Below are 20,117 nucleotides of genomic sequence, written 5' to 3' on the forward strand. Positions count from 1 at the left end.
CCCAGGCTCTATTTAAGATCGTCAAAGATCTGGCATCTCCCGGGTGTACAGTAAAGAACATTCCTGCTTCTCAAACTCTCTGTGACTCTTTGGCACAAGCCTTTGAGGATAAGATTGCACCGATCCTGAACAATCTTGCTACACCACCAGGTTCTGCCTCTCTCATCTCGGGCCATTATACCTCCGCGTCTACTTCTGAGAAAGATGCCAGTCAGGCGTATTTGAATAGTTTTCCTCTGCCGTCCTTTGAAGATTTCTGTGTACTGGCAGATGGGGTATCCTCAGGTTCGCCATTGGACCCCCTTCCACTTAAATTTTGGAAGCTATTCCGGGAAGAGGTCTCCCCCCCCCCCTGTTCCCCATCTGTTGTCAGTCCCTTGAGTCTGCACGGGTCCCGGATTGTTGGAAGTTAGCGGTGGTCTCTCCCTTGTTGAAAAAGGACACTTTGGACCCCACTTGTCCGGCAAACTATAGACCTATCTCGTTGCTCCCATTCCCAATCAAAATCCTGGAGAAACTGGTTACTAAACATCTCTCCAGTTTCATGGAGACCAACGATTGTCTGGACGTGGCCCAATTTGGCTTTAGACCCGCCCACGGGACGGAGTCTGCGTTGGTGACAGTGCTAGATGACCTGCGGACGCGTGCCGACCAAGGTCGAGCTGCTTTTTTGGTATTGCTCGACATGTCGGCCGCGTTTGACACGGTCAACCATACAATCTTGATTAGGAGACTGGAGGAAATAGGGGTGTCGGGATCGGCTCTGAATTGGCTGGTGTCATATCTTGACAACAGACACCAAATGGTGGCCCTACCTCCCTTCAAATCTAACACCAGAAGCGTTGGGCAGGGCGTGCCCCAGGGATCGGCCATCAGTCCGATCCCGTTCAATCTCTACCTCCGGCCCCTGATCCAGCTGATAAAATCTTTCGGCATATCAGTCACCAACTACGCTGATGACACCCAACTTGTCCTCTCGTTTGAAGGCAAGGAGGCGGTATCACAGGAGACCTTTCATCAATGTATGTCCACCACGGCGGAATGGTTGAGCCGTAACTCTTTACAATTCAACGGCTCCAAAACCGAGGTTCTACACTGTTCTAGGAACCGTACCCCTAGGCCGCTTCCAAATGAACTTTTGGCCTCGGTTTTTTCAGGGTGCCAGTCTACCGGCCGAATCAGTTCGTAATTTGGGGGTAATGTTTGACTCCAGCCTGCAGCTAGATGTGTCCGTAAACAAAACAGTGGCCAATTGCATGGCATTGTTGCGAATGCTGCGGAAGATTCTACCTATGCTTCCTGCACATACTAGGCCTGAAGTAGTTCGGAGTATTATTTTAAGTAGACTTGACTACTGTAACTCACTACTTCTGGGGTCACCCATGACATTGATGGGAAAATTACAACAGGTTCAAAACTTTGCCGCAAAATCGGCCCTCTCACGCCGAAGTTCTGATTCATCCACAAAAGAACTCAGGGATCTCCACTGGCTGCCAATTCCGCAGAGGATTGATTTCAAAGCCCTCTGCTTGGTGCATAAGGCCCTTCATGGTCAGGGCCCTACTTCTTTGCAGGACCTGTTTTCCTGGTATGTACCGACTAGATCTCTCCGCTCGGCCTCAGCCCGTCTGATTATAGTTCCCAAGATTTTGAGGACTCGGACGGGAGGCCGATCATTTCGGTTTACCGCGGCAAAATTGTGGAATTCCTTACCATTATGCTTGCGTAGCATGGATGATCTTACTCCCTTTAAGAAAGCTCTGAAAACTCATCTGTTCCCAAAAACTTTGTAAAACCTCCTTGTAAGCTGTGCAATTTTAGCCACACACTGTGTCTGTATTATCCAAGTCGAAGCGCCAGGATGCCCCAAGGGTGACAGTCATTGCGCTATATAAATATAAAAAAATATATATATATGACCTCCACACACTCTACAGGGCTTGAAACCCGACTTCCTCGAAGACATCTTTAGAAAAGAAACAAGAGAGCAAGCCAAAAACACAATGTAACCACAAAACCACGGAGAGTCCCAGAAAACCATTAGCGTCGACGGCACGGAAAAAAGGGAACTGACGTCATCACGCCGACGAGGGTCTCTTATGGCTCCAGTGACATAAGCGGAGCCGCAAGCGGAGCCATGCTATTGTGACGTCGTCCTCGTTGGCGTGTAAAACTACTGAAAATTTCCAAATGCTGCTGGCGCAGGAGATGTTCGACAAGATGAGGAATCCACTGGCAGATGTCTCCATCAGAAAGAACCAGGTAGCTCGCAAGAAAAACCAAGGGCACGTTAAAAAAAGAGGATTCCTTCTTCCCCTTCTTTTCCTACTTTTTTTTCTTTTTTTTTACTCTCAGTTGGGCAGTCAAGTCAAGTCAAGTCAGGAATTTATATAGCGCGCTACATACCCGGAGGGTCTCAAGGCGCTTGAGGAAGGGTGGGGAATTACTTGTCGAATATCCTAATAAATGGGCACTACCCATTTATTAGGTATTCATGGCTATAGAGAAATCAAACCCCTCACATCCAACCAACCCCACAAGAGATGTATACCGAAAACAAAATGGGTACCTGTATTTACCTTAATCTTGGAGAAAAGTATAGGAAACTTACCTGTGGCTTGTTTCCTTGTTCCGGCGGTGCTGGTGGACGAGACCTCCAATTGTTCTAGAAGGAAAGAAAAAAGAAAACGGAAGACTTGAGAATGTCATCAAGCTAAAAATAACTGTCCAAATAAATCCCTACTTCCAAAACTCTACGATCTTGTCTTGTCAATGGCATGCCAAGCGACAAGAATTTAAAAAAACATACCTCTGCTTTACCACTCTCCAAATTATCGCTCTATGCAAGCCCGCTGTATACCATTGTAGTGTACGCCACTACACTCTATACCACTGCTATATACGCCACTGTACTGTATCCTAATACAATCTACGCCACTCCACTCTATACCCTTCTACTGTATGCCTCGAGGGTATACCTGATTCCACTTTACTCTCCTCCACGATACCACAATTAACTGTACCATAGTAGACTTTACAACACTGTCCTCCAGTATATTGTACCATACTCCACTTAACATTAATATTAATTAATGTTAGAAAAATCATTGAAATTCCCAAAAAGAACAAAGGTTAAAGATGAGTTATAGTTAGGAAAACTTTATTTATGTTTCCTACACAAATCCAACTTAAACTACACAAACATTAGCCATTCTAAATTTATAGTTATACATTTAATTTATCGTTTATGCACCACCTTCAGTAAATGTAATACTTATAACTCATATTTATACTAATGCACCACCTTAAAATTCAAATAACTATCGCACTTCCGTGCACAGTCTTCTCACCTCAATCACCACACTACATTAACTAACCTTGTCACTGTACCATGTACTATGTTCTGCCACATTATATAATTTCAGATGTCATACATGTTGTTATAAATGCAATCATTTCACATGCTCTAAAGTTTTTAATATGCAATGGTATAAGTAGTGCATAAAGAAGGGGTGAGTTAAAGTTAATGTAGTGTGGCGAGTGAGGTGAGCACACTGTGTACGGAGGTGCACAAATTACATGAATTTTAAGGTGATGTGTATGGTATAAATATGAGTTATTAGTATGACATATTAATTTGAAAGTGGTGCATACATTAAAAATTAAAAATATAACCATAACTTAAGAATGTCTAATGTCTGTGTAGTTTAAGTTGGGTTTGTATATCAATCATAAAGGTTTCCTAACTATAACTTATCTTTAACCTTTTGTTTTTTTGTGAATATATAAATAACTTTATCGCTTATGAGAGCCTCAAATGATAGCGATCATTTTTACATTTATATGTAATTATGTACAGTTGAGTAGCCAATATCATGCAGTTTATAAGTTATGGAGCTAATATCCTTAGTTCAATTTGGGTGATGTAGGGATATCACGAGACAACAAGTATATCGGAAGGAGGAATCCAAATATCCTTGAGGCATGAGGAATGAGGGAGTGTGGACGCATAAGTATCCATCTTGTCTTTGCAGGAAATGAGGTCGTTGAGACAGCCTATGTTCTTAGGAGCAGGATCCTTCACTCACCTCATAGCAACTCTGCACTGTGCAAAAAGAATGGCCAGTCCTTTGAATCTTCTCAACTGTCTGGGAATGCTTTTGACATACGCCAAAAACATCTGGAGCATGGACAGGGTGAGGGAGCCAGATATAATTTCCGAAAAGACTATGAATATCGATTTGTAGAGTGCGAAGATAGGTGGGCAGGACCACTTGATAATAGTCAGGCACTAGGTAATGATATTTGGGGCAGCTCGAATCTGCGGCAAGGCCTATAGCATACACTGGTACAATAGTGGAATGTAATAAATGTAGATATTGAAAATGAATGACTCTATGCCTGCTTTTTGCTGAATTTACCGACAGCACTTTTTCCATATGGTATCATTAAGATATGGGTTCAGGTTTCGCTCCCATTTCACTCTCGATAATGGTTCAGGGCCATTTGATGACCCTGCTACTGCATTATAGAGTCCAGTAATTAAACCCCGAATACCGAGAGCAGGACGAGAGTGAAAGTAGGCACTATAATGACAAACAGCTGGCCGCTGGAGAGAGGGACTAGGCAGGGATGACCCCTCGCACCACTGATAGTTCCACTGATCATAGAACCCCTGTAGCAAATTATATGCACCGGCGCACAAAGAGCGGTTTAATGGTAGGAGGTCAACAGGAAATTACCTTATTTGATGCCGAAGATATATTGTTAACACTGAGAAACCCAGTGACTACATGGCCGGCGGTATACAGTACACCGGCTCAGGTGGGGGAGCACTCCGGGTTCCTTCTTAATTGCAAATACATCAGTTCCTTAACCTATGCGGGCAACAGTGCCTGGGTGTGCACAATACACGCATCTCCACACTAAGGTCGCAATGGGAAGATGACTTGGATGGGGACCGGACAACTATAATGGAAAATTGCAGAAAAGTTATACCGAACACCCGACTGAAACTCATACACCACAAATGCAGGCACAGGGATTAAATCACACCACAGTGGTTACATAAAATAAACCCCCTGAAACCAGAATGATGTTACAAATGTAAAATAACAGAGAGAACCTTTCTTCACATGTGGTGGACATGCCCAGGCACGAATGCCTTTTGGGGAGAGGTAATTCAGACTCTAGGAATATTAACTGACAAACAGCTGCAACCAACGGTTCAAATGTGCTTATTGGGGCTAATGACACATACTAAGCATACTAAATATGCAGAGAAGGTATTCAAACTTGTCCTCAGCATAGCAAAAAAGTGTGTGGCCTTGAGATGGGTGATCAAACAATTGCCCACGCCAAAACAATGGCTAGGGTTATTCACGCGGTGGGAACGAGCTGCATGTGGGGTACTTCACAGACTGGTCTATAACGTAGTTTAACAGGGAGGAAAAGTGGATGGGACTTAGCAGAGGTCAGATTACAACAAGAAATGGGGTGTCCTGAGCCAGGACAAAGTGCGGATCAACCAGATGTTTGATATACTGCAAATGTGGTAAAGTTGTAGATGTATTACACCTGGAAACGATGATACCAGTTATTTTGTTTAAGCAACCTTTATGTCATGTATGGATTGGTACCTAATAACTTATGCTGTGACTTACATCTCTTTAACTGTTTAGGGGGAGTGGGGTTTGGAAGTATGGGACAGCAGTTGAACTGCATTGTTATTCTGTTATGAAAATCAATGAAGATTATTATTTTTTAAACCCGAAGAGATGCGAGGCAAATGACAAGGTCAAGGCTGAGAAGGTGGGTGGATGCTTTGGGAAGTGTGTTTAGTAGGTTTGTGGCGTTCTTTTAATACGCCATCCATTGGGGTGGTTCTCACACTGTTTAAACGTTTTGAGCATCAGGTATTTAATATCAATCAACAGATCTTCAAGGGTTTTAATACCTAAAGACGCTAATTGTTGTTGTACTTTTAGTTCATAGGACAACGGCAGAATATGGTTATTATGAATTGGGGGACAAGAGGAGAAGAATTCTTTTCACACCTGCATGATGTATTAAAGAGTATCATGCATGGGAATGTCCATTCAATGGTATCAGAGTAATTGGTCGGTGGATTTATAGTCCTGGAAGGAAAAGTGATCACTGGAGTGGCACCTGCCATTTCTTGCTTACTAATATGTGAGGGGAGATGAAATGTGGGTGAATCCAGTGAAAGAAATATTTGGTTTGGGACACTGGGTATTAATACTATAAATTGTGGGCAGCTATTCCACCTCTAGAGTAAGAGTGTATCAGTGTAGCCCAACTTCTTCTAGGAAGTATATTGGTCTACACAATTGCTATTGGTACTGAGGTAGAGTAGCTGAATCCACACTAAGAGGTCTTTTCTGAATCCCATCTAGGAAAGTGTTAAAAAAATTCACGTAATTGAAAGTGAGTGAAAGGCTTTCTGCGCAGCAGGGAGCTCTGGATCCATTTGATGCACTAGTGCAAAGAAGGAAATAATTTACTTCCCTGTAACTCAGGTCCTCCAGCATTGTTATCTTTCATAGACTCACATGCTTGAATAATTCCCGTTGTCAGATTGGGAACCCCAGGTATTTTCCAACAGCAGTACGTACTTAACATATAACATACAATCATAAACCAACAGCCATCTTTTGCAACTCATCCTCATCTATTTACAATCTAATCTCCAGCCAATCATAATGCTCTACCTCCAGCTGATTGCCCACCGAAGCTTCCAACTGTAGGATTTTCGAAACCGCTAATTTCTACTCATTTCTCCGCACACTTAAAAGTCTCATCCAAAGGGAGGTGGGAGGGCTGCATGTGAATCTCTGAAAATTAACTTAAATGAGGTTTAACATACGCAAGCACATTTCTCAAAACTGCGTCTTACGTTGATGCTTACTTGCAAGTCCACACAATAATGCTTTACAAAAGCATGTGTTGTCTTCCTTGTTGCTGCTTGACAAATATTCTCCAATGAGATTCCTGCAAAGTAAGCCGTTGACGTTGCCATTGCTCTAGTTGAATGTGCCCTGACTCTCCTTGGCAGTGCCCTGTTCATCAACGTTTGTGCTGTAGCAATACACGTCCCAATCCACCTTCCTATTGGCTGTTGGATACTGCATTTTCTTTGTGTCCCAAACAATGTGCAACAAACAGTAGATCCGTCTGTCTTATGTCTTTGGTAGCTGCCAAATAAAACTTTAGACACCGTTTAATATCCAAAGAAAGTAACCCCTCTTCTGCTGCTGTTGCAGTATTTTCTAAAAATTTTGGTAATGTTATCTTCCTTCTTAAATTAAAAACGGTTGGTACCTTTGGTATAAACTTTGGGATTGTCATAAGCATCACATTCTCTTTTCTAAACTCTAAAAATGGTTCTCTGCAACTTAAAGCCTGCTTTTGCCTACTCTCCTTGCAGATGTTATTGCAAATAAAAAAACGGTTTTTCATGTTAAATGCATTAACCTAGACTTAGCTGAATGTAACAAGTAAGGCAAGAATTTTTGATCTTCCATGAGTGTTGGATCTAACTGTTGCTCACGTCCCCAAAGCAGAAATTGTTTCCATTTCATATCAAATGTTCTGACTGTTGAAAGAGCCCTTGCTTTCTTCTGTATTTCTGTGCAATCTTCTAGCAATCTCAAATGTTTGTTTGTTTAGATTGAAATAGTCGAGTATATATTGGTGGGTGTCATCGTGCCCAAGTCAATGCACAAGACTTTAGACTGAATATACTCTAAAATGTGTGCACCACCAAAGCAAAGATAGTACAGATGGTGGAGAGTTTAACCTTAGAACCAGGTCCTGCTTTATCATATATAACTAGCATCCCGTCCCGACGTTGTCCCGGTATGAATTGCCGCCGGCCAGTAGTATATTGTTTTGTAGGATTTCGTTTTGATAGCATTTCTTATCTGTGACAGGCCTGTGAAACGCTCTGATTCACAGTGCACTGCTGATGCACTTAAGAGTGCGCGTTCAGTAGTGTGTGAACTCGAGTTTCCCTACTTTATTTTTACTTGCAATATTATATAGCGCGAACTCGACAACATGGCATGAGCACAATTTACATTACAGAAGAGCACATTCCTTTGTGTTAGGCATGGGGAGACAAAGCGATTTGCCTGGAATCACAGGATGTTGAGCTGATGCTGAGATTCGAACGTAGCTCCCCAGCTCTAAAGTTCACAATTCTAGAACTTGTGGCGGGAGGTGAGTCTAAAAGTGTATGTCGTTGCTGGCCATCAATGAGAGAGACCTGCGCGACGCAGCTCCAGCAAGGCTCGGGGGTGACCTACGCCTGCTTCAAGCAGGCGCAGGGTTTTGACGCAGCATTGGCCTGAAAGTGACTGAGTGAAATCCTATAGATTTCACTCAGCCACTTTTGTGAGGCGCACCTGCCCCGGAAAGCCCACCCTGTGCCGGAACGCCCACAAGTGGCGCAGGGCTTTACAACGTGACGCATCTGCCTAGATGCGTCACATTGTAAATGGGTCATAGGGATGCGCCACGTTTAAGCCGCAGTTGCGTGACGCAAACGTGGCGCATTCCCAACACAAATCTGCCCCTTGATGTCTGAGGAGTGGGCTGGACTGAAGGAGCTGGAGTCATAAAAATGAAGAAGGGCTGCCTAAATCAAAGAACGGAGGGATGAACAGTGTGAAGGGAATAGCCTGAAACAATTTATGCTGTTTACCCAAGTCAGTGCACAAGACTTCAGCCTACATAGGCTCTGAATATCAGCAAACCCAAGATGGTCCAGAGGGTGGAGAATTTAACTATGGAACCAGGTCCTGCTCTTCATACATAATGTCTGTACCTGCATATATTCTTGTGTTGTGTTAACATTTGATCATTAGAGTGCGAAATGTAATAACTTGTAAAGTAATGTGATAGAAGGATTTTGTGTAACGTGGAGGAATTAACATTGTAAATAAAGTCTTAGGGGCAGATTTATGAGTTCTGGCGCATCTCTGCAAATCAGCAGGGATGCACCAGAACTGATGCGTCACGCAATTCCCTCCTTGCGGCACCACAGATGCGCCACATTTACAATGCGGCGCACCATGGTGCAAGGAAGGGCAGATGCGTGACGCATCTTGTGGTGTACGGGCGGCGCATTGCTAGAGTAGCGTCGCAAGTGCGACGCAACTCCTGCAATGTACAGAGGCCACCCATACATAACGTGGTGCGTCACTCCTTACGCCTGCTTCAAGCAGGCGTAAGGATTTGACCCAGCAGCGTCGTAAAACTGACTCAGAGAAATCTTGTAGATTTCACTGCATCAGTTTTACGGGGCTTTCCTACGAGGGAACGCCCACCCTGCGACAGAACGCCCACATGAAACCTGACGCAGGCTTCATGTGGCGCAGGGCTTTACAACGTGACGCATCTGCCTAGATGCGTCACATTGTAAATAGGTCACAGGGATGCACCACGTTTCCGCGCCGTTGCGTGACGCAACGGCGGCGTAAACGTGGCGCAATTCTGACATAAATCTGCCCCTTAATGTTCGTTTTACAAGTGATTAATGAGAAAGTAATTTTTTAACATGTAATGCACTGATTTAAAGGTTCACAGGAACAATGTTCTTGTATATGTGTGTTTAAGGAAGATCTATGACGATTCTTATGGTAGCCGATTTTGTGTAGGCTTCATGTGTATTTCTCCCTGGCTCTCACAACTGAAGCATTTGTAATGTTCATGAGTATGCAGAATCGTAGCTTTCTCACGTTTCTGTTGTAGGTGGAAAAATCCTCTTTGTTAGTTAGAATAACACTTTTGTTTTAGGAATTAGGCATCAGGAGGAGAGGATACATTTGAACAAGGAGTGCTGATAATGTGGGACGGTGTTCTTTCTCACTGGAGAAGGCCTGGGAATCAAGGTCATCAAGCCAGAGGCCGAGAGTATTGAAACTGACTGGAAAGTTACCTACGAGGAAGTGTCCAGCTGGATGGGATGATCTTGTGATGCAAAGATGGGCGTGTCCTAGGATTGTGATGTTGGAATTGGGGACAGTGCCCTGGGGTTTTTGGGTTAGAAGAGGAGATCTGATGGAGAGAGAAGGAGCATCTTAGAATGAGCTCCGTAGCTTTATGCTACATGGCCCATTCAACGTGGGTGCAGTTCTTAGGAAGTCTTCACGCGCTGACACCTTTTTCCTTAATTTGCTTGGGGAAATGCTACGTAGGGATGTCATGTTAGTGGTAGTGTAAGGACAGACTAATGCTTTTACTTATGAACCTCAAATGAAGAATACTCTTGATGTCAACGCAGTGATCATCTGCGTTCTGATTTTAGAACTGGTCATTCTCTGCATGTTGCATAGATTGAACGTTGCCCGTAGGTTTGGTTTTGTATTAGTTCTAATGTCTTTTTACACCCTCATTCTGAGGTGTTTGTATGTCCAATTGTTCTTGGCATTGTAATAAACTATCTAAATTTAGAACCTGGAGTCAGTGATTCTTAGGAGTCATGGGTTATTCGAATTGTGAAATCTAATTAGATAAGATATTTCTCCCCTCTACACTTTTGAGCAAGAACCAACGGGTTTCCATGGGTTTCCGGGAAAATCTAGGACGTGGAACCCGGCCCCATCATAAGCATTGGCAACTCAGTGCAACACTGGACATTTCAGTTTTTCACAAATGTATATTCACAGACGTAATACACTAACCTCTTCAAGTGATTTTGCCTCAGTTGTCTGATCCAGCTTCTGGACAGCAACATTGGGTGTAGGTGACAGGAAGAAACCCAAAAAAGAACTAACATTTACAACAAAGCAAAATGATGTGTGCTCATCATTTTACATTTCTTTTTCAGACATTAAAGGCTTTCATCTGGTATGATTCCTGGGTTTCTAATGTCCCTGCCTCTTTACCATTGGTGATGGAGCCATAAGTGTAAGTCAAAAGTAATTTTACAAATGGAGGTATGCGATGACCACTCCAAGAAATTAATTTGGCTGATGGGAAATGAGCATGTGTATGAGAATCTTAAAAATAGTCACAGTATATAAATAGTCGTCAATAATAACAGATTTCCAGAAAAGTTCATGAAAACTGGAAAATGTTTGCATTACTTTTATATACAGATTGAGGATAAAGTAGTAAAGCATGATAAAAGAGATGAGTGAAGAGGAAGACATTTAGAATAAAGAGCGAAAGCATTGTGAGTCTTCGAGGATTCTAAGAGGAAGAAAATAAGCACAAATTACAACGGCTTCTCAAGTACAGATATGTAGCGACATGATCAACTTTATAAATGTTTTCTGCTTTTAGGACGTCCAAGCTTCAATGGCCTGAGAAATGGCTTTTATCATATCATTACAGAGCAAAACTACTTACTGTGTCCCACGTGGCATTTTCACTATCCACTGCACGGGGAGGCACACTCTAATGGCAAAAGAAAACGTAGAAAAGTCTTCTCAATGAATTACAGACTATGAGAATTAATGTAGAGTTTCAACAGATGCAATTATAGTCTCCATAACCTATAACCTAAACAACTGTAGAGTTACCCTCATTTACATAAGGCCAGGCCAGCTTAAACCAATGTTGAGTGCAATGTAAAGATTGCATTTGTGGCACAATTTTACAGCATTACAACACTAAGAACTAATTATTTTATTACCAACAAAAAGCTTGTGCTAATTCCATATTCTTTTTGCAAATTAATTTGTGTACCGTGTGTGGGAATCCTATCACCAATTTTTGGTATTGTTACTTATTTTAAATCAATCTCTAAATGGGTCTTGCGGTTACAGTATGGGTCCTGACAATGATATTAACTTATTACGTATAATGATTATTCATGAACATGCTAAGCTCAAGTTTAACTGTGGCAAAATACCCACAAACTGTGTTTATGGAACAGAAAAGCATATCCAGAAATCATAGAACACCGGCTGGGACGATATGATAATGTGTTAAAAGACCACATACAAGAAAAGATGAGAAATGTCCTTGGACACATGGCATGCCTGATGGTTGGATTGAACTGAAGGAACAGGAGTCTAAGAATGGGTGAAGACTGACTGCACAATATAACTGAGGGGTAATTAGATATGGTGAAGGGAATAACTTGGAATTGGTTCTTGCTGTGTATCAAACTAAAAACACAAGACATAAACCCCTATGTGCATTGAAGTGTATGCATTAGCAAAGCCGAAGGTTCAGACGATGAAGATTGTAACTGGAAAACAGGTCCTTGTATGTTTCAATACTATTTTATACAGGCTGGAGACAAAGAGAAGAGTGAAGGGGACGAGGGGTTGGAAACATAGAGCTAAAAGAGTGAGAGTCTTTGAGAATTGCAGTAGGAAAAAAATTATCACAAATGGCATAAAATGGACTCTCACACGGAGATATATAACAAAATAAACAATAATATGATTGCATTCTGCTTTTAGGAAAACCCATGCTTTGCACTGTGAAATAGTTTTGGATTTAATCATTAAAGCAACAGAACTATTATAGGCCAAAGTACTTACTGTGCCTTTCATGGCCTCTTCACCATCCACCGCACTGGGAGGCGAGCGCTAATGGTAAATGAAAAAGTCAGAAAGAGTTCTCCATGAGAGGCAATCTATGATCATTAATGTAAAGGTGCAGTCAGAGCCTCTATCACTCGCACAACTGCAGTCACACTCTCATTTAGATAAGGTTAGGTCCATATAAAGCCCATGTTGAAGGTGCTGTAAAGGGATTGCACTCCAAGTCTGGCACAATAATACAGCACTTCAATGTGGTAATTCCAATCCTTTATCGCCAGCAAAGAGCTGGTGCTGACTTCACAGTTTTGTTTTTTAAACTTCATTATTAGTGTCACTTTGGGTGTCGAACAGCAATCATTACGCAGTTATATCAGTCATGTATATACTACTATAAGGAAAAAAAACTTGGTTTTTGTGCTCGATCTGCATATCTAACTATCAATTGGCAACAATTGATATTCTAATCTAGAATGTTTGTCTGATGATATCAGCCAGGGATTTGAGATCTATTGTGAAAACATTGTTATGTTATGTTATGTTAATAAAAATCGTATTAAGCGCACTATCACCGGTTGGTTTCTTGGTGCTGGAATCGACAGTAACTTAATCAGGGACATGGAATGGAGGGTTATTGATATGCTTGTCTGTATAGCCAGGTCTTTAAAGCTTTCCGAAATGAGAGGAGGTCCTGACAGGTCCAAATCTCAGGAGGGAAGGTGTTCCACAGACGAGGAGCCAAAGTGGCAAACCTGCGGCCGCCAGAGCGCTTGCGTTTAAAAGAGGGTATCTCTGGAGGAGGTCAAGATGGGATGAGCGGAGGTTGTGAGACAGTGCGTACTTTGTGATAAGTTGGTCAATGAATTTGGGGCTTTTACAATGTAATGATTTGAAGATCGTGCATCCTATTTTAAAGGTGCAACGTTGGATCACTGGAAGCCAATGGAGTTTCATAAGTAAAGGGGTAGCTGAGTGCCATCTGGGTTGATTCCAAATCAATCTGGAGGCATAGTTCTGCACCATCTGGAGGCGTTTCGACAGATAGAGGGGGAGGCCTAGGTAAATGGAATTCGCATAATCCAGATGGGACAAAACGGTGGCGATCACTACCTGGGTGATTGTCTCCAAGGTAAGAAAACGCCAAACTTTCCGGATTTTTCTTAATTGAAAAAAACACTTAGAGACCACCTGGCCCACTTGGGCTTTCAGCGAAAGATCGCAGTCCACAGTGACCCCAAGCGTCTTTGACGACAGTGAGGGGGTCGGGGCTTGACCCAATCTGACGGCAAGTAGTGGGGACCCCAGTGTTTGACGCTGTCTCCAGTGAGGACTAACTCAGTTTTACCCGGGTTTAATTTCAGCTGGTTTTGGTCCATCCAGACTTTGATGTTCCTCATAGTCGATTGAAAATTTAAGATAGAAGTTTCAGAATTATCAATTGTGAACAGCAGCTGTAAATCGTCTGCGTAGTTAAACACCATCACCTGCTCATCTCTGAGGGCCTGAATCAATGGGAGAATGTAGAGGTTAAACAGGTGAGGTGACAGGGAAGAACCCTGTGGAACTCCACATGTGATAGACTGTTTGGTGCCGACTAGGTCTCCAAGCCGGACTGCCTGAGAGCGGTTCTCCAAGAAGGACATCAGTCAGCGAGCCGCAGTGCCCATGACGCTGGCCTGTCCGACACGGTCGATCAGGATGGTGTGATCGACCGTGTCAAATGCGCCCGACAAGTCCAGGAGCACCAGTGCCTGGGGAGAACGCCTATCTGCACAGTCCCGAAGGGTATCCAGGACTGTGGTTACCACTGCCTCCGTTGAGCGGGCAGGCCGGAACCCGGCTTGATGGGGTTCAAAGCAGCCGGATTCCTGTAGGAAGTTAGAGTAGGCATGGGCGGATTTTGCGGATCCACGATCCGCGGATTTGCGGATTTGCGGATCATGGATCCGCAAAATCGGCGTATTTTGCGTATTTGCGGATCCGCGGATTTGGGGCGGGGCTTCCATGCGAGTGCACATGCCTCTTGTGTGTTTAAAAGGATGCAAAGGCCTCTGTCCAGCATCACAGCTGATTTTCGACGGTAGATTTGGGAAGAAGGCACACCTGCCCAGCCTCGATGATGAGCACGATTGTTTTTTGGGCTGATGAATGAGTCACTGCATTTGAGCTTAAACTAGTTCCAGCGACCAGGTGTGTGTTACCATGCAATCGCCCCGAAGGGCGCAGGGGTCCCTTAGGTGAGCTGTCCATCATAGTGGGTCAATGGCGGGAAGACGGTGCACACCGCAAGAGTGTGGGCGGGGCTTCCATGCGAGTGCACATGCCTCTTGTGTGTTTAAAAGGATGCAAAGGCCTCTGTCCAGCATCACAGCTGATTTTCGACGGTAGATTTGGGAAGAAGGCACACCTGCACAGCCTCGATGACGAGCACGATTGTTTTTTGGGCTGATGAATGAGTCACTGCATTTGAGCTTCAACTAGTTCCAGCGACCATGTGTGTGTTACTATGCAATCGCCCCGAAGGGCGCAGGGGTCCCTTAGGTGAGCTGTCCATCATAGTGGGTCAATGGCGGGAAGACCGTGCACACCGCGAGTGTGTGGGCGGGGCTTCCATGCGAGTGCACATGCCTCTTGTGTGTTTAAAAGGATGCAAAGGCCTCTGTCCAGCATCACAGCTGATTTTCGACGGTAGATTTGGGAAGAAGGCACACCTGCCCAGCATCGATGACGAGCACAATTGTTTTTTGGGCTGATGAATGAGTCACTGCATTTGAGCTTCAACTAGTTCCAGCGACCATGTGTGTGTTACTATGCAATCGCCCCGAAGGGCGCAGGGGTCCCTTAGGTGAGCTGTCCATCATAGTGGGTCAATGGCGGGAAGACGGTGCACACCGCGAGTGTGTGGGCGGGGCTTCCATGCGAGTGCACATGCCTCTTGTAAGTCAAGGATGCAAAGGCCTCTGTCCAGCATCACAGCTGATTTTCGACGGTAGATTTGGGAAGAAGGCACACCTGCCTGGCCTGTTGTAACTATTTTACGATGGCGCCGGCAAGCTGCCAGCGCCATCCTAAAATAGTTACTAAATTAGCTTCAACAGGAAGCTCTAATAGATAAAATCGAGCACCTGCTTTATTTTATCTATTAGAGCTTCCTGTTGAAGCTAACTTAGTAACTATTTTAGGATGGCGCCGGCAGCTTGACGGCACCATCGTAAAATAGTTGCAACAGGCCAGGCTTCAACTTTTGCCCCGGGCCCGGATCCGCCGCCCGCGGATTTGCAAATTCTCGACAAATTCGCGGGAGTTCGCGGATCGCGAATTTACAGAAAATTCGCAAAATCCGCGAGCGGAACGTATTTTGCGCCCATCCTTAAGTTAGAGAGGCATTTAGCTACGTGGGCCTCCAGCACCTTTGCCAGGTAGGGGAGTAAGGAAATGGGCCGGTAGTTTGCCTTGCAAGATGGATCTGCCCCAGGTTTTTTTAGGAGCGGTATGACTGTCGCTTCCTTAAAGGCCAGTGGAACTAGGCCGGAGGTCAAAGAATCGTTCAGGAGAGTATGGGCAGGGACCGGGAGGGCGGAGAAACACTCTTTTAGGATGTACGGGGGGCATCTGTCTGATGGAGCGCCGGATTTAACTCTTCCCTGGATGGCCTCTTTAAGATGTCCCAGTAGAATCCATGCATGCCTTGCAATTTTTACATTAAAAGGCCACACTTTTACATCTCAGGAAATATTATAGAAACGCTATTTCTGCATGACACTCCCCATTCTAAACTAAACTCTGTTTTCCTGATTAATTCATCTTATGCTCGCTCTACTTTGGCTACTGCTCTCTTTCATAATGTTTTGAGTTATGGTATGATCAATCTTAAAGCATTCCGCCGCCCTTGTGGCTTGGCCCATGCTTTAGAAATACTACAAATAAATAAATAAACTAAATATTCAGAGTATTAGCCCATAGTGATATCTGAGCCTAGCGTATTCACAGGTACTCATTATGGAAAGAAGAAGAATTGGTGTTCGGTTCTCGAAGAGTAAAGCCTCAACCTCATTTAGAGGAGTGTGTAATAGTACCACAAATTGATCATATTCTCCCCATTCTTCCTCAGGCGACACTGTGTGTATGATGGGTAGACTGTACTGAAGGATCGGGAGTCAAAAAGAATTGATAAGAGCCACCTAAACCGGAGAACTGAGGAATGAATAGATCATGTGAAGGAAGTATCCTGGAACGGTTCTCACTATGTTCTAGAATCAATACTCAAGGCATAAGCCTTTTGAGCTTTGAAATGTGTGTATCAGCAAAACCTGATGGTGAAGGTGAGAGGTGCCGCTAGTGAGTTGGTGCACAGTGCGCCGCGGAAGCAACGGAGGCGAGCGGCCGGATCCCGGGGAGGTGGCGGGGCTCGGCGAGCCACATGCAGCTGGGTCTCCGGTGAGGGCAGGGCGGCCCTGAGGCGGGGGCACAGCGGGGCTTCCGACCAGCAGAGCTTCGGCCAGTGGGGTCGGCAGGCACTCGTGATTGGAGAAGGAGCACAGGAGGAGTCTGGGCAGGAGTGTGGTGGTGGCCGGGCCAGAGCTGCGGACGGAGGAGGCCTGGATGCGGCCTAGAGCTAGCACACCACCAGAAGCCGCATAAACAGCCCAGTGGCTGTCACAGCTCCCTGAAGGGGATGCCCTCTTTATCAGTGAAGAGCTTTAGGGACTCTGTGTGCTGGCGGTGAGAGGCCCATGACAGAGCAAGAACTGCTCGGCTGGTTTGTGCGAGGCTCCCCCATCTGCAGGCCTCAAATGGGAGACTGGAGGAGTTTATGCCTACATGTGGGGCCTGGAGCAGTGACGGGGCCTACTGCAGCCTTGGAGCCTGAGAGACGGAGGGACTGGAGCCCGGTTATACCCCTGTTTAGACATTCGCCATTGCGGGGGCCTGCACACGGCGCCCTCGGGGTCCGCCAATTGTGAAAGGTGTGGACGAGCTGGAGGGGGATCAGAGCCCCACAGGAGGTGGGAAGAGCCCTAGCATACACCTTGAGTGCTTCAAAGGGGGATCGCTCTGCACTGAGGCCTGAACAACACTGAGAGCTGAAGGGTGAGAGGCCTGGGGAGCGCCTGCGAGTGGCACAGTGGTTGGAGAGCTAGGGTAGCCAGGGAGGTTGCAGAGCTAGGGTAGCCACGGAGAGACAGGAGAGAGTTGATCACGGAGGCCAGGAACTTAGGAGAGCTGCTACCGCAGATTCAGTAGGGGCTACACAGGCTGGCATTGGTCGGAGGTGCCGGGGATGAAATTGAGGGCCTAACGAAGGTGGGCTACTGGCAGCGGCGGAACCCAGTGGGCGTGCAGGCACGGAGACTGCACAAAGGGGGAAAGGGCGGGCTCCTTCAGGGCTGTCATGTCATCACTGCGAAGGAAGAAGGAACGTTCCTGAAAGACATGCTAACTAAGACCCCTCACCGAGGAGGAGGGGAGAGCAGTTAGCCTCTGCCTGGACCGGTGGCCCACAGTGCGGTTCTAGCGGAGGCTCCGATCACTCTGGCCTTTCTTGAGACATTGTTTAACACCTTGCGAGACGACTTCCAGGAGCTGAAGAGGGACCTCGCCAGGGATGTGAAGGAGATTAGAGGGATGTTGATGCAGTAGGAGAAAGAATGGCCACCCTGGAGGATCAGAGCCGGGCCAAGGAGGAGGAGATCGAACAACTCCAGCAAGAGGTACTCAGACTGAGAGACCAACAAATCGACCCAGAGGCCCACGTGGAGGATTTGGAAAATCGATCTAGACTAAATAACTTACGGGTGAGGGGAGTTCCATCTGACGCAGAAGGGACAGATATGGCTCAATTCTTGCAGGGGCTGTTCCGGCACGTCCTGGGGGTCCCGGAGGACTTCGTCATCCGAATTGACCGGGCTCACAGAGTGGGGCTCAGACGAAGGGTGTCCGCTCCCCGCTGGACATACTGGCCTTTTTGCTGGATTTCCCCCTCAAGGAACGCATACTGAGGGAAGGCCGGGCGAAACATCCACTCTCATATCAGGGTCACACGGTGGCCCTCTACCAGGACTTGGTTTCGACCACACTGCAGAAGCGGAGGGGGTTCATGGTGGTGACCGCGCACCTGCATGACAAAGGGGTGGCATACTCATGGGGCCACCCCTTTAGGCTGATCTTGAAGTGGAATGGCAAACTACAGCAATTCAGGTTGCTGCAGGCCCCCTGCAAGCTGCTGGGCCTCGATCATTGCAGAGCTGATGCTTCCACCTCACCCTGGCCAGACTGTAAACCCTCAGGGGACGATGGGCAAGTGGTCCGCCGACGGGGCCTGTCCGATCATTGTAGGGGACCAGACACCTCCACCATGGCACACGAGAGGTTAACGGCGCTTGACAGAGTACTTAAGGACACAGCCTCCCAAGATGGCTTCCAAGCAGTGGAGGGTTGTCTTATAGCTTTTGGACACTAGCGGGCCATGGGGGGGCCATCGAGAGCGGCGGGACTGGGAACTTTGGGCCACGAGATTCTCCTTCTGCCTGTTTGCAACAAGCTGGCGCACGCTTGCGTGACAATCCCTGGACATTTTTCCGAGTTGGGGGGTGTTCTGTTGGGGTTAGGGTTGGGGGATTGGAACTGGTGTGTCTGGTGAGATAGTTTTGTGACAGCGCGCAGGGGAGGGGACCGAGGGACAGAGACCAAGCGAGGTTAGGGGCGGAGAGGGGGCAATGGGGCCTTCGGGGAGTAGGCAACACTTTCTACACCACTACCATGGCAGGGCATACAGTGAGAATTGTTACTTGGAATGTAAAGGGCCTTAATAACCCCATCAAGAGGAGATCCATACTGTCTTATCTGGAGAATTTAGAGGCTGATATCTGCCTCGTTCAAGACACCCACCTGCTTTCACCGGACTGGCACCGGATGAAATCTTCTCCTCCATGCCTGACAAGAAAGCGGGTGTGGCTATCTTAGTGGCTGACCGATTCCCGGGAACGGTGGGTGACAAGATTGCTGAAATTAAGGGACAGTTGCTAGCCTACATGATACATCTCAGGGGACATACACTGGCGGTGGGGTCACTATATGCACCCTACTCAGGGCAGGAGCACTTTCTCACAGGGTATTTCCCGGAAGTCCTCAGCAAACAGGAACGGTGGACACTGGTGGGGGGGACCTTAACAAAGTCATAGGCGCCACGGCAGAAAAGGACCGGCTACAGGTTTTCGCAGACCGGGGCCCTGTTTGAGGAGGCAGGGAATGGCTTAGACCCCAGAGATTGGTGGACATGGGGCGGGTGGCACACCCACACATCTCCCGATTTTTCTTTTATTCCCATGCGCGGGATACATATGCTAGACTTGATCATCTGATAGGCACTACGGAACTCAATTCCCTGGTGGGGTACGTGGATATAACGCAGACTGTGCTCTCCGATCATGACACAGTGATAGTTGCCCTTCAGCTACCAGCAACGTGGAGGCCGGGCGAAGGGTGGCGCCTCCAAGAACACATGCTTCACAAGGAAACGGTGACGGCACAGATACACAAATGCATTAAGGATTTTTTAGAGATCAATGATACAGTGACCACGTCTTTACCATCTTT

The sequence above is a fragment of the Lissotriton helveticus genome, chromosome 5_1 (assembly GCF_964261635.1).
Source record: "Lissotriton helveticus chromosome 5_1, aLisHel1.1, whole genome shotgun sequence".
NCBI lineage: Eukaryota > Metazoa > Chordata > Amphibia > Caudata > Salamandridae > Lissotriton > Lissotriton helveticus.